The sequence below is a fragment of the Entelurus aequoreus genome, unplaced genomic scaffold, assembly GCF_033978785.1.
Source record: "Entelurus aequoreus isolate RoL-2023_Sb unplaced genomic scaffold, RoL_Eaeq_v1.1 HiC_scaffold_122, whole genome shotgun sequence".
Lineage (NCBI taxonomy): Eukaryota > Metazoa > Chordata > Actinopteri > Syngnathiformes > Syngnathidae > Entelurus > Entelurus aequoreus.
The window spans coordinates 77,716-93,480 of NW_026908054.1; positions in this window are offsets into that span (position 1 = coordinate 77,716).

A 15,765-nucleotide genomic window follows, 5' to 3' on the forward strand; every position below is an offset into this window, starting at 1 on the left:
TTTTTCTAAGTACAAAATCGAGAGAGGCTAAAAATCACCTCTTTTTCCTTCTCTCGATCAGACACTTAGAAAAAAAACGGAAAAAAAAAAAAAAAAATTTGGATTTTTTCTAAGTACAAAATCGAGAGAGGCTAAAAATCACCTCTTTTTCCTTCTCTCGATCAGAAACTTAGAAAAAAAACGGAAAAAAAAAAAAAAAAATTGGATTTTTTCTTAGTACAAATCGAGAGAGGCTAAAAATCAGCTCTTTTTCCTTCTCTCGATCAGACACTTAGAAAAAAAACGGGAAAAAAAAAAAAAAAAATTTTGGATTTTTTCTAAGTACAAAATCGAGAGAGGCTAAAAATCACCTTTTTTTCCTTCTCTCGATCAGACACTTAGAAAAAAAAAATAAAAAAAAAATAAAAATTTGGATTTTTTCTAAGTACAAAATCGAGAGAGGCTAAAAATCACCTCTTTTTCCTTCTCTCGATCAGACACTTAGAAAAAAAACGGAAAAAAAAAAAAAAAAAAATTTGGATTTTTTCTAAGTACAAAATCGAGAGAGGCTAAAAATCACCTCTTTTTCCTTCTCTCGATCAGACACTTAGAAAAAAAACTGGAAAAAAAAAATGTATATTTGGATTTTTTCTAAGTACAAAATCGAGAGAGGCTAAAAATCACCTCTTTTTCCTTCTCTCGATCAGACACTTAGAAAAAAAACGGAAAAAAAAAAAAAAAAAAAATTGGATTTTTTCTAAGTACAAAATCGAGAGAGGCTAAAAATCACCTCTTTTTCCTTCTCTCGATCAGACACTTAGAAAAAAAACGGAAAAAAAAAAAAAAAAATTTGGATTTTTTCTAAGTACAAAATCGAGAGAGGCTAAAAATCACCTCTTTTTCCTTCTCTCGATCAGACACTTAGAAAAAAAACGGAAAAAAAAAAAAAAAAAAAATTTGGATTTTTTCTAAGTACAAAATCGAGAGAGGCTAAAAATCACCTCTTTTTCCTTCTCTCGATCAACCACTTAGAAAAAAAACGGAAAAAAAAAAAAAAAAAATTTGGATTTTTTCTAAGTACAAAATCGAGAGAGGCTAAAAATCACCTTTTTTTCCTTCTCTCGATCAGACACTTAGAAAAAAAAATTGAAAAAAAAATAAAAAAATTGGATTTTTTCTAAGTACAAAATCGAGAGAGGCTAAAAATCACCTCTTTTTCCTTCTCTCGATCAGACACTTAGAAAAAAAACGGAAAAAAAAAAAAAAAAAATTGGATTTTTTCTAAGTACAAAATCGAGAGAGGCTAAAAATCACCTCTTTTTCCTTCTCTCGATCAGACACTTAGAAAAAAAACGGAAAAAAAAAAAAAAAAAAATTTGGATTTTTTCTAAGTACAAAATCGAGAGAGGCTAAAAATCACCTCTTTTTCCTTCTCTCGATCAGACACTTAGAAAAAAAAATGAAAAAAAAAAAAAAAAAATTGGATTTTTTCTAAGTACAAAATCGAGAGAGGCTAAAAATCACCTCTTTTTCCTTCTCTCGATCAGACACTTAGAAAAAAAACGGAAAAAAAAAAAAAAAAATTTGGATTTTTTCTAAGTACAAAATCGAGAGAGGCTAAAAATCACCTCTTTTTCCTTCTCTCGATCAGACACTTAGAAAAAAAACGGAAAAAAAAAAAAAAAAAATTTGGATTTTTTCTAAGTACAAAATCGAGAGAGGCTAAAAATCACCTCTTTTTCCTTCTCTCGATCAGACACTTAGCAAAAAAACTGAAAAAAAAAAATAAAAATTTTGGATTTTTTCTAAGTACAAAATCGAGAGAGGCTAAAAATCACCTCTTTTTCCTTCTCTCGATCAGACACTTAGAAAAAAAACGGAAAAAAAAAAAAAAAAATTTTGGATTTTTTCTAAGTACAAAATCGAGAGAGGCTAAAAATCACCTCTTTTTCCTTCTCTCGATCAGACACTTAGAAAAAAAACGGAAAAAAAAAAAAAAAAAATTGGATTTTTTCTAAGTACAAAATCGAGAGAGGCTAAAAATCACCTCTTTTTCCTTCTCTCGATCAGACACTTAGAAAAAAAACGGAAAAAAAAAAAAAAAAAAAATTGGATTTTTTCTAAGTACAAAATCGAGAGAGGCTAAAATCACCTTTTTTTCCTTCTCTCGATCAGACACTTAGAAAAAAAAAAGAAAAAAAAAAAAAAAAAATTGGATTTTTTCTAAGTACAAAATCGAGAGAGGCTAAAAATCACCTCTTTTTCCTTCTCTCGATCAGACACTTAGAAAAAAAAACGGAAAAAAAAAAAAAAAAAATTTGGATTTTTCTAAGTACAAAATCGAGAGAGGCTAAAAATCACCTCTTTTTCCTTCTCTCGATCAGACACTTAGAAAAAAAACGGAAAAAAAAAAAAAAAAAAATTGGATTTTTTCTAAGTACAAAATCGAGAGAGGCTAAAAATCACCTCTTTTTCCTTCTCTCGATCAGACACTTAGAAAAAAAACGGAAAAAAAAAAAAAAAAATTGGATTTTTTCTAAGTACAAAATCGAGAGAGGCTAAAAATCACCTTTTTTTCCTTCTCTCGATCAGACACTTAGAAAAAAAACTGAAAAAAAAAAATAAAAATTTTGGATTTTTTCTAAGTACAAAATCGAGAGAGGCTAAAAATCACCTCTTTTTCCTTCTCTCGATCAGACACTTAGAAAAAAAAACGGAAAAAAAAAAAAAAAAATTTTGGATTTTTTCTAAGTACAAAATCGAGAGAGGCTAAAAATCACCTCTTTTTCTTTCTCTCGATCAGACACTTAGAAAAAAAACGGAAAAAAAAAAAAAAAAAAATTGGAATTTTTCTAAGTACAAAATCGAGAGAGGCTAAAAATCACCTCTTTTTCCTTCTCTCGATCAGACACTTAGAAAAAAAACGGAAAAAAAAAAAAAAAAAAATTGGATTTTTTCTAAGTACAAAATCGAGAAAGGCTAAAAATCACCTTTTTTTCCTTCTCTCGATCAGACACTTAGAAAAAAAAAGAAAAAAAAAAAAAAAAAATTTGGATTTTTTCTAAGTACAAAATCGAGAGAGGCTAAAAATCACCTCTTTTTCCTTCTCTCGATCAGACACTTAGAAAAAAAACGGAAAAAAAAAAAAAAAAATTTGGATTTTTTCTAAGTACAAAATCGAGAGAGGCTAAAAATCACCTCTTTTTCCTTCTCTCGATCAGACACTTAGAAAAAAAAACGGAAAAAAAAAAAAAAAAAATTTGGATTTTTTCTAAGTACAAAATCGAGAGAGGCTAAAAATCACCTCTTTTTCCTTCTCTCGATCAGACACTTAGAAAAAAAACGGAAAAAAAAAAAAAAAATTTGGATTTTTTCTAAGTACAAAATCGAGAGAGGCTAAAAATCACCTCTTTTTCCTTCTCTCGATCAGACACTTAGAAAAAAAACTGGAAAAAAAAATATATATATTTGGATTTTTTCTAAGTACAAAATCGAGAGAGGCTAAAAATCACCTCTTTTTCCTTCTCTCGATCAGACACTTAGAAAAAAAACTGAAAAAAAAAAAAAAAATTGGTATTTTTTCTAAGTACAAAATCGAGAGAGGCTAAAAATCACCTCTTTTTCCTTCTCTCGATCAGACACTTAGAAAAAAAACGGAAAAAAAAAAAAAAAAAAAATTGGATTTTTTCTAAGTACAAAATCGAGAGAGGCTAAAAATCACCTCTTTTTCCTTCTCTCGATCAGACACTTAGAAAAAAAAACGGAAAAAAAAAATAAAAAATTTTGGATTTTTTCTAAGTACAAAATCGAGAGAGGCTAAAAATCACCTCTTTTTCCTTCTCTCGATCAGACACTTAGAAAAAAAACGGAAAAAAAAAATTTTTTGTATTTTTTCTAAGTACAAAATCGAGAGAGGCTAAAAATCACCTCTTTTTCCTTCTCTCGATCAGACACTAAGAAAAAAAAAAGAAAAAAAAAAAAAAAAAATTGGATTTTTTCTAAGTACAAAATCGAGAGAGGCTAAAAATCACCTCTTTTTCCTTCTCTCGATCAGACACTTAGAAAAAAAAACGGAAAAAAAAAAAAAATTTTGGATTTTTTCTAAGTACAAAATCGAGAGAGGCTAAAAATCACCTCTTTTTCCTTCTCGCGATCAGACACTTACAAAAAAACTGAAAAAAAAAAATTAAAAATTTGGATTTTTTCTAAGTACAAAATCGAGAGAGGCTAAAAATCACCTCTTTTTCCTTCTCTCGATCAGACACTTAGAAAAAAAACGGAAAAAAAAAAAAAAAAAATTTGGATTTTTCTAAGTACAAAATCGAGAAAGGCTAAAAATCACCTCTTTTTCCTTCTCTCGATCAGACACTTAGAAAAAAAAACGGAAAAAAAAAAGAAAAAAATTGGTATTTTTTCTAAGTACAAAATCGAGAGAGGCTAAAAATCACCTTTTTTTCCTTCTCTCGATCAGACACTTAGAAAAAAAAAATGAAAAAAAAAAAAAAAAATTGGATTTTTTCTAAGTACAAAATCGAGAGAGGCTAAAATCACCTCTTTTTCCTTCTCTCGATCAGACACTTAGAAAAAAAACGGAAAAAAAAAAATTTTTTTTTTGATTTTTTCTAAGTACAAAATCGAGAGAGGCTAAAAATCACCTCTTTTTCCTTCTCTCGATCAGACACTTAGAAAAAAAACGGAAAAAAAAAAAAAAAAATTTGGATTTTTTGTAAGTACAAAATCGAGAGAGGCTAAAAATCACCTCTTTTTCCTTCTCTCGATCAGACACTTAGAAAAAAAAACGGAAAAAAAAAAAAAAAAAATTAGGATTTTTTCTAAGTACAAAATCGAGAGAGGCTAAAAATCACCTATTTTTCCTTCTCTCGATCAGACACTTAGAAAAAATACGGGAAAAAAAAAAAAAAATTTGGATTTTTTCTAAGTACAAAATCGAGAGAGGCTAAAAATCACCTCTTTTTCCTTCTCTCGATCAGACACTTAGAAAAAAAAACGGAAAAAAAAAAAAAAAAATTTGGATTTTTTCTAAGTACAAAATCGAGAGAGGCTAAAAATCACCTCTTTTTCCTCTCTCGATCAGACACTTAGAAAAAAAACTGAAAAAAAAATAAAAATTTTTTGGATTTTTTCTAAGTACAAAATCGAGAGAGGCTAAAAATCACCTCTTTTTCCTTCTCTCGATCAGACACTTAGAAAAAAAACGGGAAAAAAAAAATAAAAATTTGGATTTTTTCTAAGTACAAAATCGAGAGAGGCTAAAAATCACCTCTTTTTCCTTCTCTCGATCAGACACTTAGAAAAAAAACGGAAAAAAAAAAAAAAAATTGGATTTTTTTCTAAGTACAAAATCGAGAGAGGCTAAAAATCACCTCTTTTCCTTCTCTCGATCAGACACTTAGAAAAAAAAATGAAAAAAAAAAAAAAAAATTTGAATTTTTTCTAAGTACAAAATCGAGAGAGGCTAAAAATCACCTCTTTTTCCTTCTCTCGATCAGACACTTAGAAAAAAAACGGAAAAAAAAAAAAAAAAATTTGGATTTTTTCTAAGTACAAAATCTAGAGAGGCTAAAAATCACCTCTTTTTCCTTCTCTCGATCAGACACTTAGAAAAAAAACGGAAAAAAAAAAAAAAAAATTGGATTTTTTCTTAGTACAAAATCGAGAGAGGCTAAAAATCACCTCTTTTTCCTTCTCTCGATCAGACACTTAGAAAAAAAAAATGAAAAAAAAAAAAAAAAATTTGGATTTTTTCTAAGTACAAAATCGAGAGAGGCTAAAAATCACCTCTTTTTCCTTCTCTCGATCAGACACTTAGAAAAAAACGGAAAAAAAAAAAAAAAAATTTGGATTTTTTCTAAGTACAAAATCGAGAGAGGCTAAAAATCACCTCTTTTTCCTTCTCTCGATCAGACACTTAGAAAAAAAACTGAAAAAAAAATAAAAAAATTTTGGATTTTTTCTAAGTACAAAATCGAGAGAGGCTAAAAATCACCTCTTTTTCCTTCTCTCGATCAGACACTTAGAAAAAAAACGGAAAAAAAAAAAAAAAAAATTTGGATTTTTTCTAAGTACAAAATCGAGAGAGGCTAAAAATTACCTCTTTTTCCTTCTCTCGATCAGACACTTAGAAAAAAACCGGGAAAAAAATAATAAAAATTTTGGATTTTTTCTAAGTACAAAATCGAGAGAGGCTAAAAATCACCTCTTTTTCCTTCTCTCGATCAGACACTTAGAAAAAAAACGGAAAAAAAAAAAAAAAAAATTTGGATTTTTTCTAAGTACAAAATCGAGAGAGGCTAAAAATCACCTCTTTTTCCTTCTCTCGATCAGACACTTAGAAAAAAAACTGAAAAAAAAAATAAAAAATTTTGGATTTTTTCTAAGTACAAAATCGAGAGAGGCTAAAAATCACCTCTTTTTCCTTCTCTCGATCAGACACTTAGAAAAAAAACTGAAAAAAAAAAAAAAAAATTTGGATTTTTTTCTAAGTACAAAATCGAGAGAGGCTAAAAATCACCTCTTTTTCCTTCTCTCGATCAGACACTTAGAAAAAAAACGGAAAAAAAAAAAAAAAATTTGATTTTTTCTAAGTACAAAATCGAGAGAGGCTAAAAATCACCTCTTTTTCCTTCTCTCGATCAGACACTTAGAAAAAAAACGGAAAAAAAAAAAAAATATTTGGATTTTTTCTAAGTACAAAATCGAGAGAGGCTAAAAATCACCTCTTTTTCCTTCTCTCGATCAGACACTTTGAAAAAAAACTGAAAAAAAAATAAAAAATTTTTGGATTTTTTCTAAGTACAAAATCGAGAGAGGCTAAAAATCATCTCTTTTTCCTTCTCTCGATCAGACACTTAGAAAAAAAACTGAAAAAAAAAAAAAAAATTGGTATTTTTTCTAAGTACAAAATCGAGAGAGGCTAAAAATCACCTCTTTTTCCTTCTCTCGATCAGACACTTAGAAAAAAAACGGAAAAAAAAAAATAAAAATTGGATTTTTTTCTAAGTACAAAATCGAGAGAGGCTAAAAATCACCTCTTTCTCCTTCTCTCGATCAGACACTTAGAAAAAAAACGGAAAAAAAAAATAAATAAATTCGGATTTTTTCTAAGTACAAAATCGAGAGAGGCTAAAAATCACCTCTTTTTCCTTCTCTCGATCAGACACTTAGAAAAAAAACGGAAAAAAAAAAAAAAAAAAATTTGGATTTTTTCTAAGTACAAAATCGAGAGAGGCTAAAAATCACCTCTTTTTCCTTCTCTCGATCAGACACTTAGAAAAAAAACGGAAAAAAAAAAAAAAAAAAATTGGATTTTTTCTAAGTACAAAATCGAGAGAGGCTAAAAATCACCTTTTTTTCCTTCTCTCGATCAGACACTTAGAAAAAAAAAAGAAAAAAAAAAAAAAAAAAATTGATTTTTTCTAAGTACAAAATCGAGAGGGGCTAAAAATCACCTCTTTTTCCTTCTCTCGATCAGACACTTAGAAAAAAAACGGAAAAAAAAAAAAAAATTTTTTTGATTTTTTCTAAGTACAAAATCGAGAGAGGCTAAAAATCACCTCTTTTTCCTTCTCTCGATCAGACACTTAGAAAAAAAACGGAAAAAAAAAAAAAAAAAATTTGGATTTTTTCTAAGTACAAAATCGAGAGAGGCTAAAAATCACCTCTTTTTCCTTCTCTCGATCAGACACTTAGAAAAAAAACGGAAAAAAAAAAAAAAAAATTTGGATTTTTTCTAAGTACAAAATCGAGAGAGGCTAAAAATCACCTCTTTTTCCTTCTCTCGATCAGACACTTAGAAAAAAAACTGAAAAAAAAAAAAAAAATTTTTGGATTTTTTCTAAGTACAAAATCGAGAGAGGCTAAAAATCACCTCTTTTTCCTTCTGATCAGACACTTAGAAAAAAAACTGGAAAAAAATATATATATATTTGGATTTTTTCTAAGTACAAAATCGAGAGAGGCTAAAAATCACCTCTTTTTCCTTCTCTCGATCAGACACTTAGAAAAAAAACTGAAAAAAAAAAAAAAAATTGGTATTTTTTCTAAGTACAAAATCGAGAGAGGCTAAAAATCACCTCTTTTTCCTTCTCTCGATCAGACACTTAGAAAAAAAACGGAAAAAAAAAAAAAAAATTGTTTTTTTTTTTCTAAGTACAAAATCGAGAGAGGCTAAAAATCACCTCTTTTTCCTTCTCTCGATCAGACACTTAGAAAAAAAACGGAAAAAAAAAAAAAAAAAAATTGGATTTTTTCTAAGTACAAAATCGAGAGAGGCTAAAAATCACCTCTTTTTCCTTCTCTCGATCAGACACTTAGAAAAAAAACGGAAAAAAAAAATAAAAAATTTTGGATTTTTTCTAAGTACAAAATCGAGAGAGGCTAAAAATCACCTCTTTTTCCTTCTCTCGATCAGACACTTAGAAAAAAAACGGAAAAAAAAAAAAAATTTGTATTTTTTCTAAGTACAAAATCGAGAGAGGCTAAAAATCACCTCTTTTTCCTTCTCTCGATCAGACACTAAGAAAAAAAAATGAAAAAAAAAAAAAAAAAATTGGATTTTTTCTAAGTACAAAATCGAGAGAGGCTAAAAATCACCTCTTTTTCCTTCTCTCGATCAGACACTTAGAAAAAAAACGGAAAAAAAAATAATAATTTTGGATTTTTTCTAAGTACAAAATCGAGAGAGGCTAAAAATCACCTCTTTTTCCTTCTCTCGATCAGACACTTAGAAAAAAAACTGAAAAAAAAATAAAAAAATTTTGGATTTTTTCTAAGTACAAAATCGAGAGAGGCTAAAAATCACCTCTTTTTCCTTCTCTCGATCAGACACTTAGAAAAAAAACGGAAAAAAAAAAAAAAAAAATTTGGATTTTTTCTAAGTACAAAATCGAGAGAGGCTAAAAATTACCTCTTTTTCCTTCTCTCGATCAGACACTTAGAAAAAAACCGGAAAAAAAATAATAAAAATTTTGGATTTTTTCTAAGTACAAAATCGAGAGAGGCTAAAAATCACCTCTTTTTCCTTCTCTCGATCAGACACTTAGAAAAAAAACGGAAAAAAAAAAAAAAAAAATTTGGATTTTTTCTAAGTACAAAATCGAGAGAGGCTAAAAATCACCTCTTTTTCCTTCTCTCGATCAGACACTTAGAAAAAAAACTGAAAAAAAAAATAAAAAATTTTGGATTTTTTCTAAGTACAAAATCGAGAGAGGCTAAAAATCACCTCTTTTTCCTTCTCTCGATCAGACACTTAGAAAAAAAACTGAAAAAAAAAAAAAAAATTTGGATTTTTTTCTAAGTACAAAATCGAGAGAGGCTAAAAATCACCTCTTTTTCCTTCTCTCGATCAGACACTTAGAAAAAAAACGGAAAAAAAAAAAAAAAAAATTTGGATTTTTTCTAAGTACAAAATCGAGAGAGGCTAAAAATCACCTCTTTTTCCTTCTCTCGATCAGACACTTAGAAAAAAAACGGAAAAAAAAAAAAAATATTTGGATTTTTTCTAAGTACAAAATCGAGAGAGGCTAAAAATCACCTCTTTTTCCTTCTCTCGATCAGACACTTTGAAAAAAAACTGAAAAAAAAATAAAAAATTTTTGGATTTTTTCTAAGTACAAAATCGAGAGAGGCTAAAAATCATCTCTTTTTCCTTCTCTCGATCAGACACTTAGAAAAAAAACTGAAAAAAAAAAAAAAAATTGGTATTTTTTCTAAGTACAAAATCGAGAGAGGCTAAAAATCACCTCTTTTTCCTTCTCTCGATCAGACACTTAGAAAAAAAACGGAAAAAAAAAAAATAAAAATTGGATTTTTTCTAAGTACAAAATCGAGAGAGGCTAAAAATCACCTCTTTCTCCTTCTCTCGATCAGACACTTAGAAAAAAAACGGAAAAAAAAAATAAATAAATTCGGATTTTTTCTAAGTACAAAATCGAGAGAGGCTAAAAATCACCTCTTTTTCCTTCTCTCGATCAGACACTTAGAAAAAAAACGGAAAAAAAAAAAAAAAAAAATTTGGATTTTTTCTAAGTACAAAATCGAGAGAGGCTAAAAATCACCTCTTTTTCCTTCTCTCGATCAGACACTTAGAAAAAAAACGGAAAAAAAAAAAAAAAAAAATTGGATTTTTTCTAAGTACAAAATCGAGAGAGGCTAAAAATCACCTTTTTTTCCTTCTCTCGATCAGACACTTAGAAAAAAAAAAGAAAAAAAAAAAAAAAAATTGGATTTTTTCTAAGTACAAAATCGAGAGGGGCTAAAAATCACCTCTTTTTCCTTCTCTCGATCAGACACTTAGAAAAAAAACGGAAAAAAAAAAAAAAATTTTTTTGATTTTTTCTAAGTACAAAATCGAGAGAGGCTAAAAATCACCTCTTTTTCCTTCTCTCGATCAGACACTTAGAAAAAAAACGGAAAAAAAAAAAAAAAAAATTTGGATTTTTTCTAAGTACAAAATCGAGAGAGGCTAAAAATCACCTCTTTTTCCTTCTCTCGATCAGACACTTAGAAAAAAAACGGAAAAAAAAAAAAAAAAATTTGGATTTTTTCTAAGTACAAAATCGAGAGAGGCTAAAAATCACCTCTTTTTCCTTCTCTCGATCAGACACTTAGAAAAAAAACTGAAAAAAAAAAAAAAATTTTTGGATTTTTTCTAAGTACAAAATCGAGAGAGGCTAAAAATCACCTCTTTTTCCTTCTCTCGATCAGACACTTAGAAAAAAAACTGGAAAAAAATATATATATATTTGGATTTTTTCTAAGTACAAAATCGAGAGAGGCTAAAAATCACCTCTTTTTCCTTCTCTCGATCAGACACTTAGAAAAAAAACTGAAAAAAAAAAAAAAAATTGGTATTTTTTCTAAGTACAAAATCGAGAGAGGCTAAAAATCACCTCTTTTTCCTTCTCTCGATCAGACACTTAGAAAAAAAACGGAAAAAAAAAAAAAAATTGTTTTTTTTTTCTAAGTACAAAATCGAGAGAGGCTAAAAATCACCTCTTTTTCCTTCTCTCGATCAGACACTTAGAAAAAAAAACGGAAAAAAAAAAAAAAAAAAATTGGATTTTTTCTAAGTACAAAATCGAGAGAGGCTAAAAATCACCTCTTTTTCCTTCTCTCGATCAGACACTTAGAAAAAAAACGGAAAAAAAAAATAAAAAATTTTGGATTTTTTCTAAGTACAAAATCGAGAGAGGCTAAAAATCACCTCTTTTTCCTTCTCTCGATCAGACACTTAGAAAAAAAACGGAAAAAAAAAAAAATTTGTATTTTTTCTAAGTACAAAATCGAGAGAGGCTAAAAATCACCTCTTTTTCCTTCTCTCGATCAGACACTAAGAAAAAAAAATGAAAAAAAAAAAAAAAAAATTGGATTTTTTCTAAGTACAAAATCGAGAGAGGCTAAAAATCACCTCTTTTTCCTTCTCTCGATCAGACACTTAGAAAAAAAACGGAAAAAAAAAATAATAATTTTGGATTTTTTCTAAGTACAAAATCGAGAGAGGCTAAAAATCACCTCTTTTTCCTTCTCTCGATCAGACACTTAGAAAAAAAACGGAAAAAAAAAAAAAAATTGGTATTTTTTCTAAGTACAAAATCGAGAGAGGCTAAAAATCACCTCTTTTTCCTTCTCTCGATCAGACACTAAGAAAAAAAACGGAAAAAAAAAATAAAAAAATTTGGATTTTTTCTAAGTACAAAATCGAGAGAGGCTAAAAATCACCTCTTTTTCCTTCTCTCGATCAGACACTTAGAAAAAAAACGGAAAAAAAAAAAAAAATTGGTATTTTTTCTAAGTACAAAATCGAGAGAGGCTAAAAATCACCTCTTTTTCCTTCTCTCGATCAGACACTAAGAAAAAAAACGGAAAAAAAAAATAAAAAAATTTGGATTTTTTCTAAGTACAAAATCGAGAGAGGCTAAAAATCACCTCTTTTTCCTTCTCTCGATCAGACACTTAGAAAAAAAACGGAAAAAAAAAATAAAAAAATTTGGATTTTTTCTAAGTACAAAATCGAGAGAGGCTAAAAATCACCTCTTTTTCCTTCTCTCGATCAGACACTAAGAAAAAAAAAAGAAAAAAAAAAAAAAAAATTGGATTTTTTCTAAGTACAAAATCGAGAGAGGCTAAAAATCACCTCTTTTTCCTTCTCTCGATCAGACACTTAGAAAAAAAACGGAAAAAAAAAAAAAAAAAATTTGGATTTTTTCTAAGTACAAAATCGAGAGAGGCTAAAAATCACCTCTTTTTCCTTCTCGCGATCAGACACTTACAAAAAAAACTGGAAAAAAAAAAAAAAAATTTGGATTTTTTCTAAGTACAAAATCGAGAGAGGCTAAAAATCACCTCTTTTTCCTTCTCTCGATCAGACACTTAGAAAAAAAACGGAAAAAAAAAAAAAAAAAATTTGGATTTTTTCTAAGTACAAAATCGAGAGAGGCTAAAAATCACCTCTTTTTCCTTCTCTCGATCAGACACTTAGAAAAAAAACGGAAAAAAAAAAAAAAAAAAATTTGGATTTTTTCTAAGTACAAAATCGAGAGAGGCTAAAAATCACCTCTTTTTCCTTCTCTCGATCAGACACTTAGAAAAAAAACGGAAAAAAAAAAAAAAAAATTTGGATTTTTTCTAAGTACAAAATCGAGAGAGGCTAAAAATCACCTCTTTTTCCTTCTCTCGATCAGAAACTTAGAAAAAAAACGGAAAAAAAAAAAAAAAAATTGGATTTTTTCTTAGTACAAAATCGAGAGAGGCTAAAAATCAGCTCTTTTTCCTTCTCTCGATCAGACACTTAGAAAAAAAACGGGAAAAAAAAAAAAAAAATTTTGGATTTTTTCTAAGTACAAAATCGAGAGAGGCTAAAAATCACCTTTTTTTCCTTCTCTCGATCAGACACTTAGAAAAAAAAAATAAAAAAAAAATAAAAATTTGGATTTTTTCTAAGTACAAAATCGAGAGAGGCTAAAAATCACCTCTTTTTCCTTCTCTCGATCAGACACTTAGAAAAAAAACGGAAAAAAAAAAAAAAAAATTTGGATTTTTTCTAAGTACAAAATCGAGAGAGGCTAAAAATCACCTCTTTTTCCTTCTCTCGATCAGACACTTAGAAAAAAAACTGGAAAAAAAAAAATGTATATTTGGATTTTTTCTAAGTACAAAATCGAGAGAGGCTAAAAATCACCTCTTTTTCCTTCTCTCGATCAGACACTTAGAAAAAAAACGGAAAAAAAAAAAAAAAAAATTGGATTTTTTCTAAGTACAAAATCGAGAGAGGCTAAAAATCACCTCTTTTTCCTTCTCTCGATCAGACACTTAGAAAAAAAAACGGAAAAAAAAAAAAAAAATTTGGATTTTTTCTAAGTACAAAATCGAGAGAGGCTAAAAATCACCTCTTTTCCTTCTCTCGATCAGACACTTAGAAAAAAAACGGAAAAAAAAAAAAAAAAAAATTTGGATTTTTTCTAAGTACAAAATCGAGAGAGGCTAAAAATCACCTCTTTTTCCTTCTCTCGATCAACCACTTAGAAAAAAAACGGAAAAAAAAAAAAAAAAAATTTGGATTTTTTCTAAGTACAAAATCGAGAGAGGCTAAAAATCACCTTTTTTTCCTTCTCTCGATCAGACACTTAGAAAAAAAAATTGAAAAAAAAATAAAAAAATTGGATTTTTTCTAAGTACAAAATCGAGAGAGGCTAAAAATCACCTCTTTTTCCTTCTCTCGATCAGACACTTAGAAAAAAAACGGAAAAAAAAAAAAAAAAAAATTGGATTTTTTCTAAGTACAAAATCGAGAGAGGCTAAAAATCACCTCTTTTTCCTTCTCTCGATCAGACACTTAGAAAAAAAACGGAAAAAAAAAAAAAAAAAAATTGGATTTTTTCTAAGTACAAAATCGAGAGAGGCTAAAAATCACCTTTTTTTCCTTCTCTCGATCAGACACTTAGAAAAAAAAAAGAAAAAAAAAAAAAAAAAATTGGATTTTTTCTAAGTACAAAATCGAGAGAGGCTAAAAATCACCTCTTTTTCCTTCTCTCGATCAGACACTTAGAAAAAAAACGGAAAAAAAAAAAAAAAAAATTTGGATTTTTTCTAAGTACAAAATCGAGAGAGGCTAAAAATCACCTCTTTTTCCTTCTCTCGATCAGACACTTAGAAAAAAAACGGAAAAAAAAAAAAAAAAAATTGGATTTTTTCTAAGTACAAAATCGAGAGAGGCTAAAAATCACCTCTTTTTCCTTCTCTCGATCAGACACTTAGAAAAAAAACGGAAAAAAAAAAAAAAAAAAATTGGATTTTTTCTAAGTACAAAATCGAGAGAGGCTAAAAATCACCTTTTTTTCCTTCTCTCGATCAGACACTTAGAAAAAAAACTGAAAAAAAAAATTAAAAATTTTGGATTTTTTCTAAGTACAAAATCGAGAGAGGCTAAAAATCACCTCTTTTTCCTTCTCTCGATCAGACACTTAGAAAAAAAACGGAAAAAAAAAAAAAAAAAATTTGGATTTTTTCTAAGTACAAAATCGAGAGAGGCTAAAAATCACCTCTTTTTCTTTCTCTCGATCAGACACTTAGAAAAAAAACGGAAAAAAAAAAAAAAAAAAATTGGAATTTTTCTAAGTACAAAATCGAGAGAGGCTAAAAATCACCTCTTTTTCCTTCTCTCGATCAGACACTTAGAAAAAAAACGGAAAAAAAAAAAAAAAAAATTGGATTTTTTCTAAGTACAAAATCGAGAAAGGCTAAAAATCACCTTTTTTTCCTTCTCTCGATCAGACACTTAGAAAAAAAAAAGAAAAAAAAAAAAAAAAAATTTGGATTTTTTCTAAGTACAAAATCGAGAGAGGCTAAAAATCACCTCTTTTTCCTTCTCTCGATCAGACACTTAGAAAAAAAACGGAAAAAAAAAAAAAAAAAATTTGGATTTTTTCTAAGTACAAAATCGAGAGAGGCTAAAAATCACCTCTTTTTCCTTCTCTCGATCAGACACTTAGAAAAAAAACGGAAAAAAAAAAAAAAAAAATTTGGATTTTTTCTAAGTACAAAATCGAGAGAGGCTAAAAATCACCTCTTTTTCCTTCTCTCGATCAGACACTTAGAAAAAAAACGGAAAAAAAAAAAAAAAAAATTTGGATTTTTTCTAAGTACAAAATCGAGAGAGGCTAAAAATCACCTCTTTTTCCTTCTCTCGATCAGACACTTAGAAAAAAAACTGGAAAAAAAAATATATATATTTGGATTTTTTCTAAGTACAAAATCGAGAGAGGCTAAAAATCACCTCTTTTTCCTTCTCTCGATCAGACACTTAGAAAAAAAACTGAAAAAAAAAAAAAAAATTGGTATTTTTTCTAAGTACAAAATCGAGAGAGGCTAAAAATCACCTCTTTTTCCTTCTCTCGATCAGACACTTAGAAAAAAAACGGAAAAAAAAAAAAAAAAAAATTGGATTTTTTCTAAGTACAAAATCGAGAGAGGCTAAAAATCACCTCTTTTTCCTTCTCTCGATCAGACACTTAGAAAAAAAACGGAAAAAAAAAATAAAAAATTTTGGATTTTTTCTAAGTACAAAATCGAGAGAGGCTAAAAATCACCTCTTTTTCCTTCTCTCGATCAGACACTTAGAAAAAAAACGGAAAAAAAAATTTTTTTGTATTTTTTCTAAGTACAAAATCGAGAGAGGCTAAAAATCACCTCTTTTTCCTTCTCTCGATCAGACACTAAGAAAAAAAAAAGAAAAAAAAAAAAAAAAATTGGATTTTTTCTAAGTACAAA